Consider the following 11,327-nt stretch of genomic DNA (forward strand, 5'->3'; position numbering starts at 1 on the left):
GCAATGGGACAAAGTCAAGAGAGAAAAACAAACTGCTGCTGAGCTCCCTCTCGACCACCCTTAAATCGCAGAGATGTGCTAAGCAGCAGGACTGGCTCTGTGCTCCCACTTTGGGGCACCAGTGGGGCCAGTGAGTGCTCCCATCACCCTTCCTGCAAGGACACCATCTCTGTGCCCAGAGAGTCACAGCTCTCAGAGCTCTGCACCGTGTTTTTTTTTTAATTTGTTTTCTTTAGGAAGCCCATCCAAGCATTTCCCTTTCTGTTCACAAACCAGGCATGCAGCAGCACCATGCATGCACAGACAGAAATGCCTTTCACAAGCTGTCTCCAAGTGGCTCTGCTGGAGTGGGGACAAGGAATTTCATTTCACTGGAAAGAGACCAGTCAGTAAGGGCTCTTTTTTCAGGAAGTTTAGAGCAGTGATAGGACTAAGACATAGAAGTCCTTATTCTGCAACCTGTTTCTTACATAGCATTCTCCTTTCTTCAGCGTTACAAATGTGAGTATAAGTCTTTCCAAAGCGTGGAGAATTTTTGAGTGATCTTCCATTATTTCAGCTTCATTTATGGTCTCTTGCACATTTCACTTATCCGTCTGAAGAAAAGGAACAGAAGCTTTTGCTTTCTGACAACTGATCTGCAGTGGAAATTGGCAGGTTCTGGGCACCTCGTCCTCATTTTAATGACATGAAGTTCATCAGGTAGAAAGAATGACAAATGGGGTTGGAGAGGTCTTAATTTGCATCTTGCTATAATTGTGTGCAAATATAGCATAGGAAAAAAAAAAAGGAAAAGAAAAAGAAAAAACACAAACCAAAAGCTGCCTGCTCTGTGATGAGGAAGTAGAGATAGCTGAAGGCAGAACATCACAGATCTCACGCTTGACGCTCCATGGCTCCGCAGCCACTTTCCTCCTTGAGCAACCAACCACAGTCCAATGGGTTCCTTCCATCCATCCTATCTATCTCCCTTGATCACCAATCTTTGCGGCCCAAGCTCTCCTCTGCAAGGGCCACACAGTGCCCAAAGGCTGGAAGCTCTATCTCAGCAGGCTCCACTGCGAAAGAAGTAACACAAGAAAAACTAAGCATCCAAATTCCCTCTCCAAAACCAATGCTCATTTTGTATTTAAGTTCAAAGAGGTGCAAAAGCCAGCACAACCAAGGCCGAGCAACTGCAAGGACTATGCAAAAAGTGCTTTGTACTGAAATGATGGGCCAAGACTGAAGCCGGTCTCGGGTCTGTTCCTCTGCAAAAAGAGAGAAAAAAAGGGGCTAAAAACAGCTGAGCAGCAGTGAGATGAAGGAAAAGCCATCATTTAGGGCACTGGCAACTCGTTAACCCAAATGACCTGCATCTCTGGCAAGCGCTGACCCAAGGACTTGCGAATTTACCTCCGCTGCCCAATAAACTGTCGCTGCCCAGCTTCTCTAATTAAAATAGTCCTGGATTTGCAGGACCTACCCAGAGAATAAACTGGAATTGATCAGATTAGCTAAGCCAGATCATACGTAGAGCATACAGGCTGGCCAACAGCCTACTTTGGACCAGATTAACCAGCTAAAATAATTGGGGATTTTTGCAAAGTCTGCCCCTAAAGACTCGCATTAAAGAAATGCACCAAAGACTGAGCGTGTACTGCAGCCCATTTCTTTATACCTTATTTAGTTCCTAGTTTGATGTTCTTTGGCAAATGCTGGAAAATAGCCTTTTATCTTTTGCTAACCAGTGGAGAAAGGGTCTCTCTGCAGCAGCTACCAGTGGTGACTGGTAGGTCTCCAAATGGGTAGAGAGGCTGTATTTAATGTCTTACCATAGAATCTTAGAATCATTTCAGTTATGAGGGACCCTTAAAGGTCAACTAGTCCAAAATCAGTATTCTCCCACCAAAACTCTGTTACCGTTATTCCTACCCAGTGCTCCCTGCATTTCACCCATGTGTAATGAGGAATGATTCGTTGGGATTTCGTGGACTGATGCTTAAGCGAGAGCAAAGCTGCACTGAGTCTCTGCTGGAAAAGGAGGAGGAGGTAGAAAGTCCTGCAGCCCAAAGAGGACTGAACCCAGTTTGTTGCAAAATGCCCTGGAGACTACACAGAAAATAGCCCAAGGAGACGCAGTGCTCTCCTCCACCTGTTTTCACTGTGTTCTGTGCATGGCAGCCTGGCTGATGTTTCTTCTGAGCAATATGGGCATCGTGGCCACTTGTGTAAAACAGGTTTTGCTACCAGAGCCAAGACTGCAGGCACGGGGAGGAGCAGAAGGAGGAGCAGAGCCAGGAGACACCTGAGAGCTGCAGTTCCTTGCTCCTGTTCTCACCGCCCTCAGCAGCCTCTGCTCAAGCCAAACAGACAGCAGGACCGCCAACATCTTGTTCTCCTCTGCAGGGGCAGCCACCCACTTGGCTTGTGCCTGCAGCAAGCCTTGGGCTTTCCCTGCATTGCTACAAACCTATCAAAAGCCGTGTCATAGGGGAATCAACCTAATGTCTTTTTGGGACCACTGCTCTCATCCTTGGATGAACTCCTTTGACACTGAGTTTTTACAATGCAAAAGCCACATATACCAAGACATTCAAAACATCCTATAAATAGCTACATTATGTTGTGAAGCACTGGCACAGGTTGCCCGGAGAGGTGGTGGATGTCTCATCCCTGGAAACATCCAACGTCAGGTTGGATGGGGCTCTGAGCAGGTGGGTGTCCCTGTTTGTTCAGGGGGGTTGGACCAGATGGCTTTTAAGAGTCCCTTGGAACTCAAATGACTCAATGATTCAGTGATTCTGTTGACCTCACCTGTGGGATGTAACACAGTTCACTCACCTCCAAACTCTTTATGAAAGATGGGTCCTAGCACAGCCAACAGCGGAGACTGTCCTGAGTCAGTGCTGGCCTGGAGTCCTTGGCTCTGAGCAGCGAGGGAATAGAGAAAAGCATATTTAATTAAAGGACAGCAAAAGACCTCTTCTCCCTAGTTTTGGTTTTCTCAAGGACACTAAGAGGCTTCTGTTAATGAGAATCATAGAATGGCTTAGGTTGGAAGGGATCTTAGAGCCCATCCAGTTACACTCCCTGCCATGGGCTGGTAGCCCCCCCCACTAGAACAGGCTGCCCAGGGCCCCATCCAGCCTGGCTTTGAGTGTCTCCAGGGATCACCGAATCACAGAATCACAGAATGGCCCGGGTTGGAAGGGACCTCAAGGATCATGAAGTTCCAATCCCCCTCTACAAGCAGGGCCGCCAACCTCCACATGTAATACCAGCCCAGGCTGCCCAGGACCCCATCCACCCTGGCCTTGAACACCTCCACAGATGGACGTGGCATCCACAGCCTCTCTGGGCAGCTGTTCCAGCACCTCACCACTCTCAGAGTAAAGAACTTCCCCTGACATCCAACCTAAGTCTTCCCTCCTTCAACTTAAAACTGTTTCCCCTTGTCCTGCCATTATCTACCCTTGTAAAGAGTTGAATGGGATGGGGCATCCACAGCTTCTCTGGGTTAAAATATAAACTGAAACACAGAAAAGCCCCAACAACAATTTTCTTCATTCAAGAGAGCCACTGCAGAACTGTGACTGGTTCAATCAGCAGCTTGCATTGTCATATCTTTGCCTGTCCCACTTTCCCCTCACCCAGGACACTTAGGATGGTGGTGGCTGGAACTCCACAGAAAACCATGACAAGTGCCATGCCCTCTCTCTGCTGAAGGCAGACTTCCTTTTTCCCAAGCATGCTTCCACCCAAACTCAAAGCAGCAGGCTCATTTCAGCCATGGCTTTTGCACAACCCAGCCCTGCACACACAGTCTATTCTTCTGCACCCAGATGAGCCACCCGCAACCATTCTGCACTTCCACTCTCCAGTAACGAAATCTGCTGCCTGCTGCTGGTCTGAGGGTAGGACCGCAGAGGTGAGCACACCGAATGCTAACTGGCCTGCAAATGAATCCTCACATACCACAAGCCAGGGAGTGCATCTGCTTTTTGAGCAGAGGGACAGCTGCCACAGCGGGAGAGAACAGCTCAGTCCCAGCACTGTCTTGGCTGCCATGACCTGTCTCCTCAATTGCCACGTGTGAAATTGCTCCTAAGATGAACGAAACAGCCCCATACACAGAACAGTGACAAAATCAGAGCTGTAAGACGTTCATCCTCACTTTATCTGGGCTCCTGTCCAGGTGTCCTTGGGGGTTGCTGCGGGATCCACAGCTGAACCCCACATTTTTCACCCAAGTGGGGTTGGCAACCCCACCGAAGGCAGTGGGGTTGGAAGTAGGTGATCTTTAAGGTCCCCTCCAACCTCAGCCCATCCTACGCTGCTATGATTTCACCCTCTATTCTAGAACGATGTCCAGAAGCTGACCTAAGACACCCGCACGGGGGATATTATATAACAATGGAGATTGTATGCGTAGTTCATGTAAAAACACTTAATCTCACAGCTGCTTCCCTCCCTCCCCTACATCCTCGGCAAAATTCTCCTTTCATCTCCCATTTAAATACCTGGTATTTAATCATTTCACAGGGTTGGCAAAACAAGCACAATGGAGGCAATGTTTCCTCAGACCTATTTTTGTGTGGATGCGCGCGCGTGAATTTTTGGCAGAGCCGGCGTTTGCAAGGAGCAGATAAAACTTTTCTGTTCAAGAACCACTGACAGCCAGGAATTGCTGCCTGCCAGCAAATCTCTGCTCACCGGGGGAGATCATGTCATTGTTAGCCAGGTAGAGGGGCCAGGGATGGAAATCTAGAGAGCTTCCTTGTTAGGCTGTCAGTGGAAGGGTTGTTTAGCAATTACTCTAAGACAGCAAATCTCTGAGTGTGGACCCACTTCGAGATAAAATCCAGACTTGGTTTGCCCTGCTTATACAGCACGGATGCATATGCATCCTGGAAGCGACATAACCCGGTAATATTTTATTCACATCACACTCCAAGGAGCTCACTGACTGGAATTCAATAGAAACTGTTCTCTGTGTGAAAGTAATTTCAGAAAGTAATCTAGTTTATGGAAATGAAAGGCATCAAAACACAAAAAACACTGTTTCTGTACAAGTGCTTTGCTTCAAATATTTGACATGGAAATTTATATAATCCCTCTGGGGCACATGGGTTTCACGAGTGTTAACATCTTTTGAAATGAATTTCACAAATGTTTATTTGGAATAGCAGGCATACAAATAATTTAGAATATCAAGGCATCTTGTTGAATCAGTCTTAATGATACAGATCTCAGATGGCTGCGGAGGTTAAAAGGTATGAATTTTAATTGAGTGTATGGGAGATGTCATTTCCAATCATTGCGCTGCACTGCCACAGCTATCACTTTCCAATTCTAAGCTCCCTGCTACCTCCTCTTCCACTCTCTGTTACTTAAAGACCAAAATGAAACATTTTTCACATTTTATTTGAGTGCTGGGCATGTATTAAATTCAGAGTTTTGCTGCCTATCTTGGTTCGTACAGGACCACATCACCGTCATATTGCAACACTCCTCAAGCAAGAAAAAGGAAGACTATTTCCAGATAGATAGTAGCACACTGTTATTCCAGCCTTAGAAACAAGTTAAATGATAAAAAGCAAACAGTGATGAGGCCATCTACAGCACGAATGGTTGCTAAGACCCTGGTCAAAGTCAGATTTTCTTCCCTGCTCCCATGGTGGCCCCTACTTATAGTACAGCATAAAGCCGAAGAGAAATCCTTTTGCTGTTTAAAAGCTAGCTTTTAATTAGTAGATCTATATTTATTTGTGGCTTGGGGCAATGTGGTGGATAAGCATGAAAAGAAAAACTAACTGGGTACCTGTTTGGAGATCTTTGCCCATCCTGTGTGGCAAAGGAGCAAGGATCCTGTGGGAAAAGATATCGTGTGATTGGGTAATTAAAAATTATCATAAGCCATAGGCAGTAGGAAGGCAAATTAAGCCTGCAAAGGCAGCATGCGTTCTGAGAGCTCCTCAGATATTGAGTGCTCAATATTACAACTTCAACGCTCGTTTAAAGTTCATTCGTAACCTAGATTTGTAATCAGCGGGATTTTATCCAAGTTCTTATTTGCCTGCGTGTGACACACACACACACACACACACACACACACACACACACACACACACACAAACCGGGGAAGGAAAATAAAAGAGCACTTTGCTCACATGGAACAAAATGATTAGGCCCATTGGTAGCTTGCTGCCTGGCTAACCTTGTGCTCCCTAGAACCCAGATGTGTTCTGTCAATGCAAGGCAGTCAAGTTGGGCACGTTCCAGGGGGAAAAACTCCCTCTGCCATTCAACAGACTTGGGCCAGAGCAGGTGCCATGCAGACCATGCCTTCAGAGAAATGCAGCTGCCAAATTTCAGCAAACCTCTAAAGAACGTGCACAGGACTGATAACCTGGCCAAACATGGATGGATTTCAGCAAGGGCATGAAGAGCACTTTGTTCACAGGCAGTGTATGGCCAATTTCCTTTCTTTTCCCAAATGTGATGATAAAAGCCCAGAAAATGGCTATGAGGTTTCTTTTCTTTTCTTTTCTTTTTGCAAGCAAAAATTTATTCCAAAAAATACTCCTTGTTTTCTTTAAAATGTCTATTGTCAGCAGTAGGAGTAAAATATGTTTAAGGCAACCATCCGAGCCACACAAGTTTGAACCTCTAGCAGAAAAACATCAGTGTTTCTGTATGACACATTCAAGATGCCTTCCTATGGACTGAATCATCACCTAGAGTGACTCTGGTTTCAAATACATTTTTTGTTTGCCAGCATTTATGATCTCAACCAGTTGATAATAATCATTCTGAATCAACAACGGACAGTCACGTCACTGACTTTGGCAACTACTCAGAACAAGAAGAGAATAAGTACATAATTGTGCTTCCCCAGAGTAACCTTCCAGCCTCTGGCAATCTGTAGGAATTCATGAGGCAACTGACCCTAAACAAGTAGGATTGAATGGAACTGACCCTCTGCAAGGCACAAACGTTCCTAGGACATCCCTGGGAGTTGGGAATCCGTGATCATAGAATCATGGAATCATTTGAGTTGGAAGGGACCCTTATGGGTCACCTAGTCCAATTCCCCTGCAACGAACAGGGATACCTGATCCTTTGGGGACACTTCAGGGTTTCAACAGCTTCACAAGCAGAGGGTATTTCCTGGCATCCTCTTTAGGATCCTTTCATCTCAGAGGAAACCGGGCACAACATTTGTCCTTGTTCCCAGCAGTGCCGTGCTGCTGCAGAATCCCCTCTCCATGGTGTATGAACACACCCTTCCCATTATCAGCCCCGAAACTCCCCTCTTGTTAGGGCAGGCTGGGAGGAACACAAAGCCCTCTGTTCTGCTTGAGTCTCTCCTGTGAATAGGTAGAACAAATGAGAAGCATAGAAAGCGAGAGAGGTTATTCAACTGGGGGAATGACTTCTTTCAGGGAAGGGCTTTTCCTTCTCCTCCACCCCATTTGGATGGAGTGAGCCTTCTGCTGAGCAATGTGGGCATCAGTTTCATCCCTCCACTCTTGACAGCCTGCCTTCCCCCTCCTATCGCACACGTATTGCTGCAGTGACTTTCCTGTCCTACAAACCACCCTTTCCAAACTGGATCTACTTAGGCATCTGCTGGTTTTAAAGGAGCACTGAGTTCTGTTCAAACCAAATCCATGCCTATTGAGGAGTTCTTGAGTCCCCTTCTTCAGCAAACCTGTTTACAACCAAGAAACCAAGCAGGGTCTGGACACTGAATGCTTACGCTGCAGTGGCTGATCCAAAAGGTCTGCTCAGGTATTATACAAACATAGAATCATTAAGGCTGGAAAAGACCACTAAGATGCCAAGGTGCCAGTTTGTCTTAGCTGAATTAGAATGGGCAGCTACCGGACCTACTACTCCAAGTGCAACCATAAAATGATAAAAATTGTTTTTTGCAATATATGTCAAGTTACATTATAGGTCACTATTCAAGGAAGAGGATTCAAATGGATGGATCCCAGTTATGTGTCTGTCCAGGGCAGGAAAGCAGTGCAGAACATTCAATTGCACAACAACCACATCTCTTCCTTGCAAGTATGGCAGCACTCCCTGGGTGTACACCTCATCCAGGGCACACATGCTTCATCCCTACTTGCCTGAGTTTGCAGAAAGCCTAAAACAGTGTCAACTGCCAGTATCATCAATGCATGATGGCAGCTCCAGGATTTTCTAGGAAGCATCACCAGCGCTGAAGAGGAAACTAAAGCATCCTAAAACACATCTGAGGACAAGAAGAGCCCCCTTTAATCACCAAGTCCTCCCGTCACTTTCCACAGCAACCAAGGCACACAAATCCCATTTCACAGGCTGAACAAGCATCAACTTCAAATGAACTGGAGCGTCTGCCCCAGGGCCATTCCCAAATCTCGGTTGTCTGAGAGTCTCAAACTCTCTTCTGATATCCAGCTTGAATATATTTCTCCTCACTTCATGTCTCTCTGTATTTGCAGCAGTGCAGTCTGTCAAAGCTAAACAGTCTCACTCCTCTCACAGCCAGCAGCTGCATCCTCTTCAGCCAACATCACACCAAGTTAAATACTCCTGGCTCTGCCCATCTCTGCTCTTCATTCCTGCCTCAAATTCCAAGCAGTGCCTGCTCCTGAAGTCCCCAGCTCTTGCAAAGATCCATGACAAAAAGCAGAGATGCACATTTTTAATTTCAGAGATGAAACCAGGGGCAGGACAATTAGTCTCACTAGGTGGATGCTAACCCTGGCTAACAGCCTTTCCTTCCCCTGAAATGAAATCCTTCCTTAGATGAGTTCTCAAGGTGGGATAGGAATTTTCAATAGAGTATAGAAATCTATATGGGCTTTCCACACCCGGATGGACACCATAAACACCTTCCTCAATGGACACCATAAGCACTTTTACATCACGGCTGATCTAACGATGGCCAATTAGCCAAATCACCCAATGGGAAGGAGTTAGTTATTGGAACAGTTCATCAGGAGGACAACCAGATCTCCAGAAATCATTGAACTGTCTGAGTTGGAAAAGACCTTTAAAGGCCTCCTGGTCCAACCCCCTGCAATGAGCAGGGACACCCACAGCTCCATCAAGTGCTCAGAGCCCCATACAGCCTGAGCACCATGGATGGGTCATCCACCACCTCTCTGGGCAACCTGTGCCTCAGCACTCTTTTTCTAAAGAACTTTTCCCTTACATCCAGTCTGAATCTCACCTCTTTTAGTTTGAAACCATTTCCCCTCGTTCTGTCACAACAGCCCCCGCTACAGAGTCTAAATGGAGGCCTTCTAATGAAGAAGGTGACCAAGCATCACTGAAATCATTCTGAGCCATTGGCTTTATTTCAGTGCTGCTTAAATATTTCTTTGGAGGAATTTCAAACCCATTTCTCCATTCCTGTCAATTTGATCGCACTCATTGCAATCAGCATTTATTCTGATTTCAACAAGTATTGCTGTGTAGGATTGGTAAGGAAGGATCACATCTACAGCACATCATCTTGCTTGCAGAAAAATAAGTTTAAAAAAACCACAATCAGCATCAACATCAAGTGGATTGCTTGGAAAATAATTTCTCTTCCGAAATGTAATCATCTATATTGGATGCAATGTTTATTTCTTAAAAAGAGAATAAAAATGGAGTTTGGGAGCTCTCGTGTCTATAAAAAGACTACTTTTCCTGGCATTTATAAATATTAATATGGAACGCCAGTGAAGAACAATACATAACAATAATGAGAATCACCAAATCCCATCATTTTTGACATCGTCATATCAACAGCTTAAGGATTAGCAGGTGAACTTTAAACATATTGCTTCCAAATAATAATAATAACGGTGACGATAATAACATCAGAATGAAAAAAACCTCTCAGCGCATTATATATTCTTGATGGCTTTCTTCTTCTAATAGCGTTTACGGGATCATTGCTTTGAACATTTGGATGACATGCTTAAAAAATTAACCTGAAGAAGGGGGAGGCCTTCTTATCTCCTTCCATTCTTGCGAAGCTTTGCTTAGCCCCGTCTTTGTTTCCCACTACCCCCTGACACCGACGGAGTCAAAGGCCTATCATCTAATACCCTAATTTCAGCAGGATTTTATATATACGTATATCTACACACGTCTGCAAATGTTGTGTGAGCCATCTCTACGCCTATGCACGAGGTGAAGCAGCGTTCTGAGAGATAAAGTTGCACCAGGTGTCAGTTCTCACACCTCCCGCTAAACGCGTACGGTAAAAAACGACGCTACCATTTCATTGGAAATCCAAGCTATTGAGATCTAATCGCCGCTTAAGCTGTGGCTTTATTCAAATCTGGATCACCAATAGGGCTCAGGATGTAAATGAAGTGCAAAGAGAAATAAAGCAAAGGGAAAAAAAAAAATCTATGATAGCCCTTTTCCTTCAGCCATTTGATTCTCAAGTCCTTATCAGTCAATTAATGCATACTAAAACTTTGGTGGCAGCCTCAGTTTAACAGACCTAATAGCTGCAGCAAGTCCCAAGCATTAGCCAAACAAAACACACTTTCAGCAGCCTTAATATGAGACTGAAAAAAGGTCAAAATAGACAGGCTTTACAGAATAAATCCCGACGATCCATTCTAATTTCCACTCAAGGATCTTTTAAGCAGTTCTTGGATGCTCTTTATGGTACTTTGATCCAAGCATAGTTTCATTAAAACTTTGTGGCTTGATATTTTTAAACCTGATAGCTTCACTAAACTAGTTCTCAAAATGTTAGCTAAGCCGCTATGCATAAAACTACTTTACTGTCATGGTGTCTTCTAATATCACCTAAGTACAGGCTGCTGCAATTTTGAAAATGAACCTTTTCTACATTCACCAGATCTCAGCTTGGGAATTTTTGCTTTTGCACTTGAAGGCTGTCTTGCAGCATAAAGGGAAGGTGCTGCCTTACCCCCTTCCTCTCCCCCTCCTTGAAACCTAAAACTAAAATTAGCTGCTGTACCTTATTTGTTCTGGAAGCAAGTTACACAGTACTTTTATCCACCGTGGTTTCCAATTGCGGGATTAACACTGGATGCTAAAAGAGAGAGAAAAAAAAAAAGAAAAAAAACCCCTAGAAAAATAACAAAACATTAAATGGTGGTTTAAAATCCCATTTAATGATGGCAAGATAAATTCCCTAAAGACTCGGGAAAACAAATGTTACTTCCCACCTTCATAACTTGGCATGTTAATAAATCTGATTTAACTGCCCATGGATGAAAACCTCTGTGCCTCCAGAGAGTGTCCTTTGCTCCCCTGAAAATGAGGAGGGCTGTAAGGTTAGGTGACAATTTTCTTCCTTTCTGCCTGTGTTCACA

The 11,327-nt window shown here is 44.9% G+C and overlaps 1 long non-coding RNA gene across 1 annotated transcript; it reads right to left on the reverse strand.

Moving 5' to 3' along the window:
- Positions 1–356: 356 nt before the first annotated feature.
- Positions 357–4,305, reverse strand: LOC121110995. Its single transcript, XR_005860488.1, has 3 exons — positions 4,157–4,305; positions 2,824–2,908; positions 357–1,058 (listed from the first exon to the last, which is right to left on the reverse strand). It is a non-coding gene; the product is annotated as an uncharacterized LOC121110995 (long non-coding RNA).
- Between the last annotated feature and the right edge of the window lie 7,022 nt (positions 4,306–11,327).

Source organism: Gallus gallus, chromosome 5 (assembly GCF_016699485.2).
Source record: "Gallus gallus isolate bGalGal1 chromosome 5, bGalGal1.mat.broiler.GRCg7b, whole genome shotgun sequence".
NCBI classification, from domain to species: domain Eukaryota; kingdom Metazoa; phylum Chordata; class Aves; order Galliformes; family Phasianidae; genus Gallus; species Gallus gallus.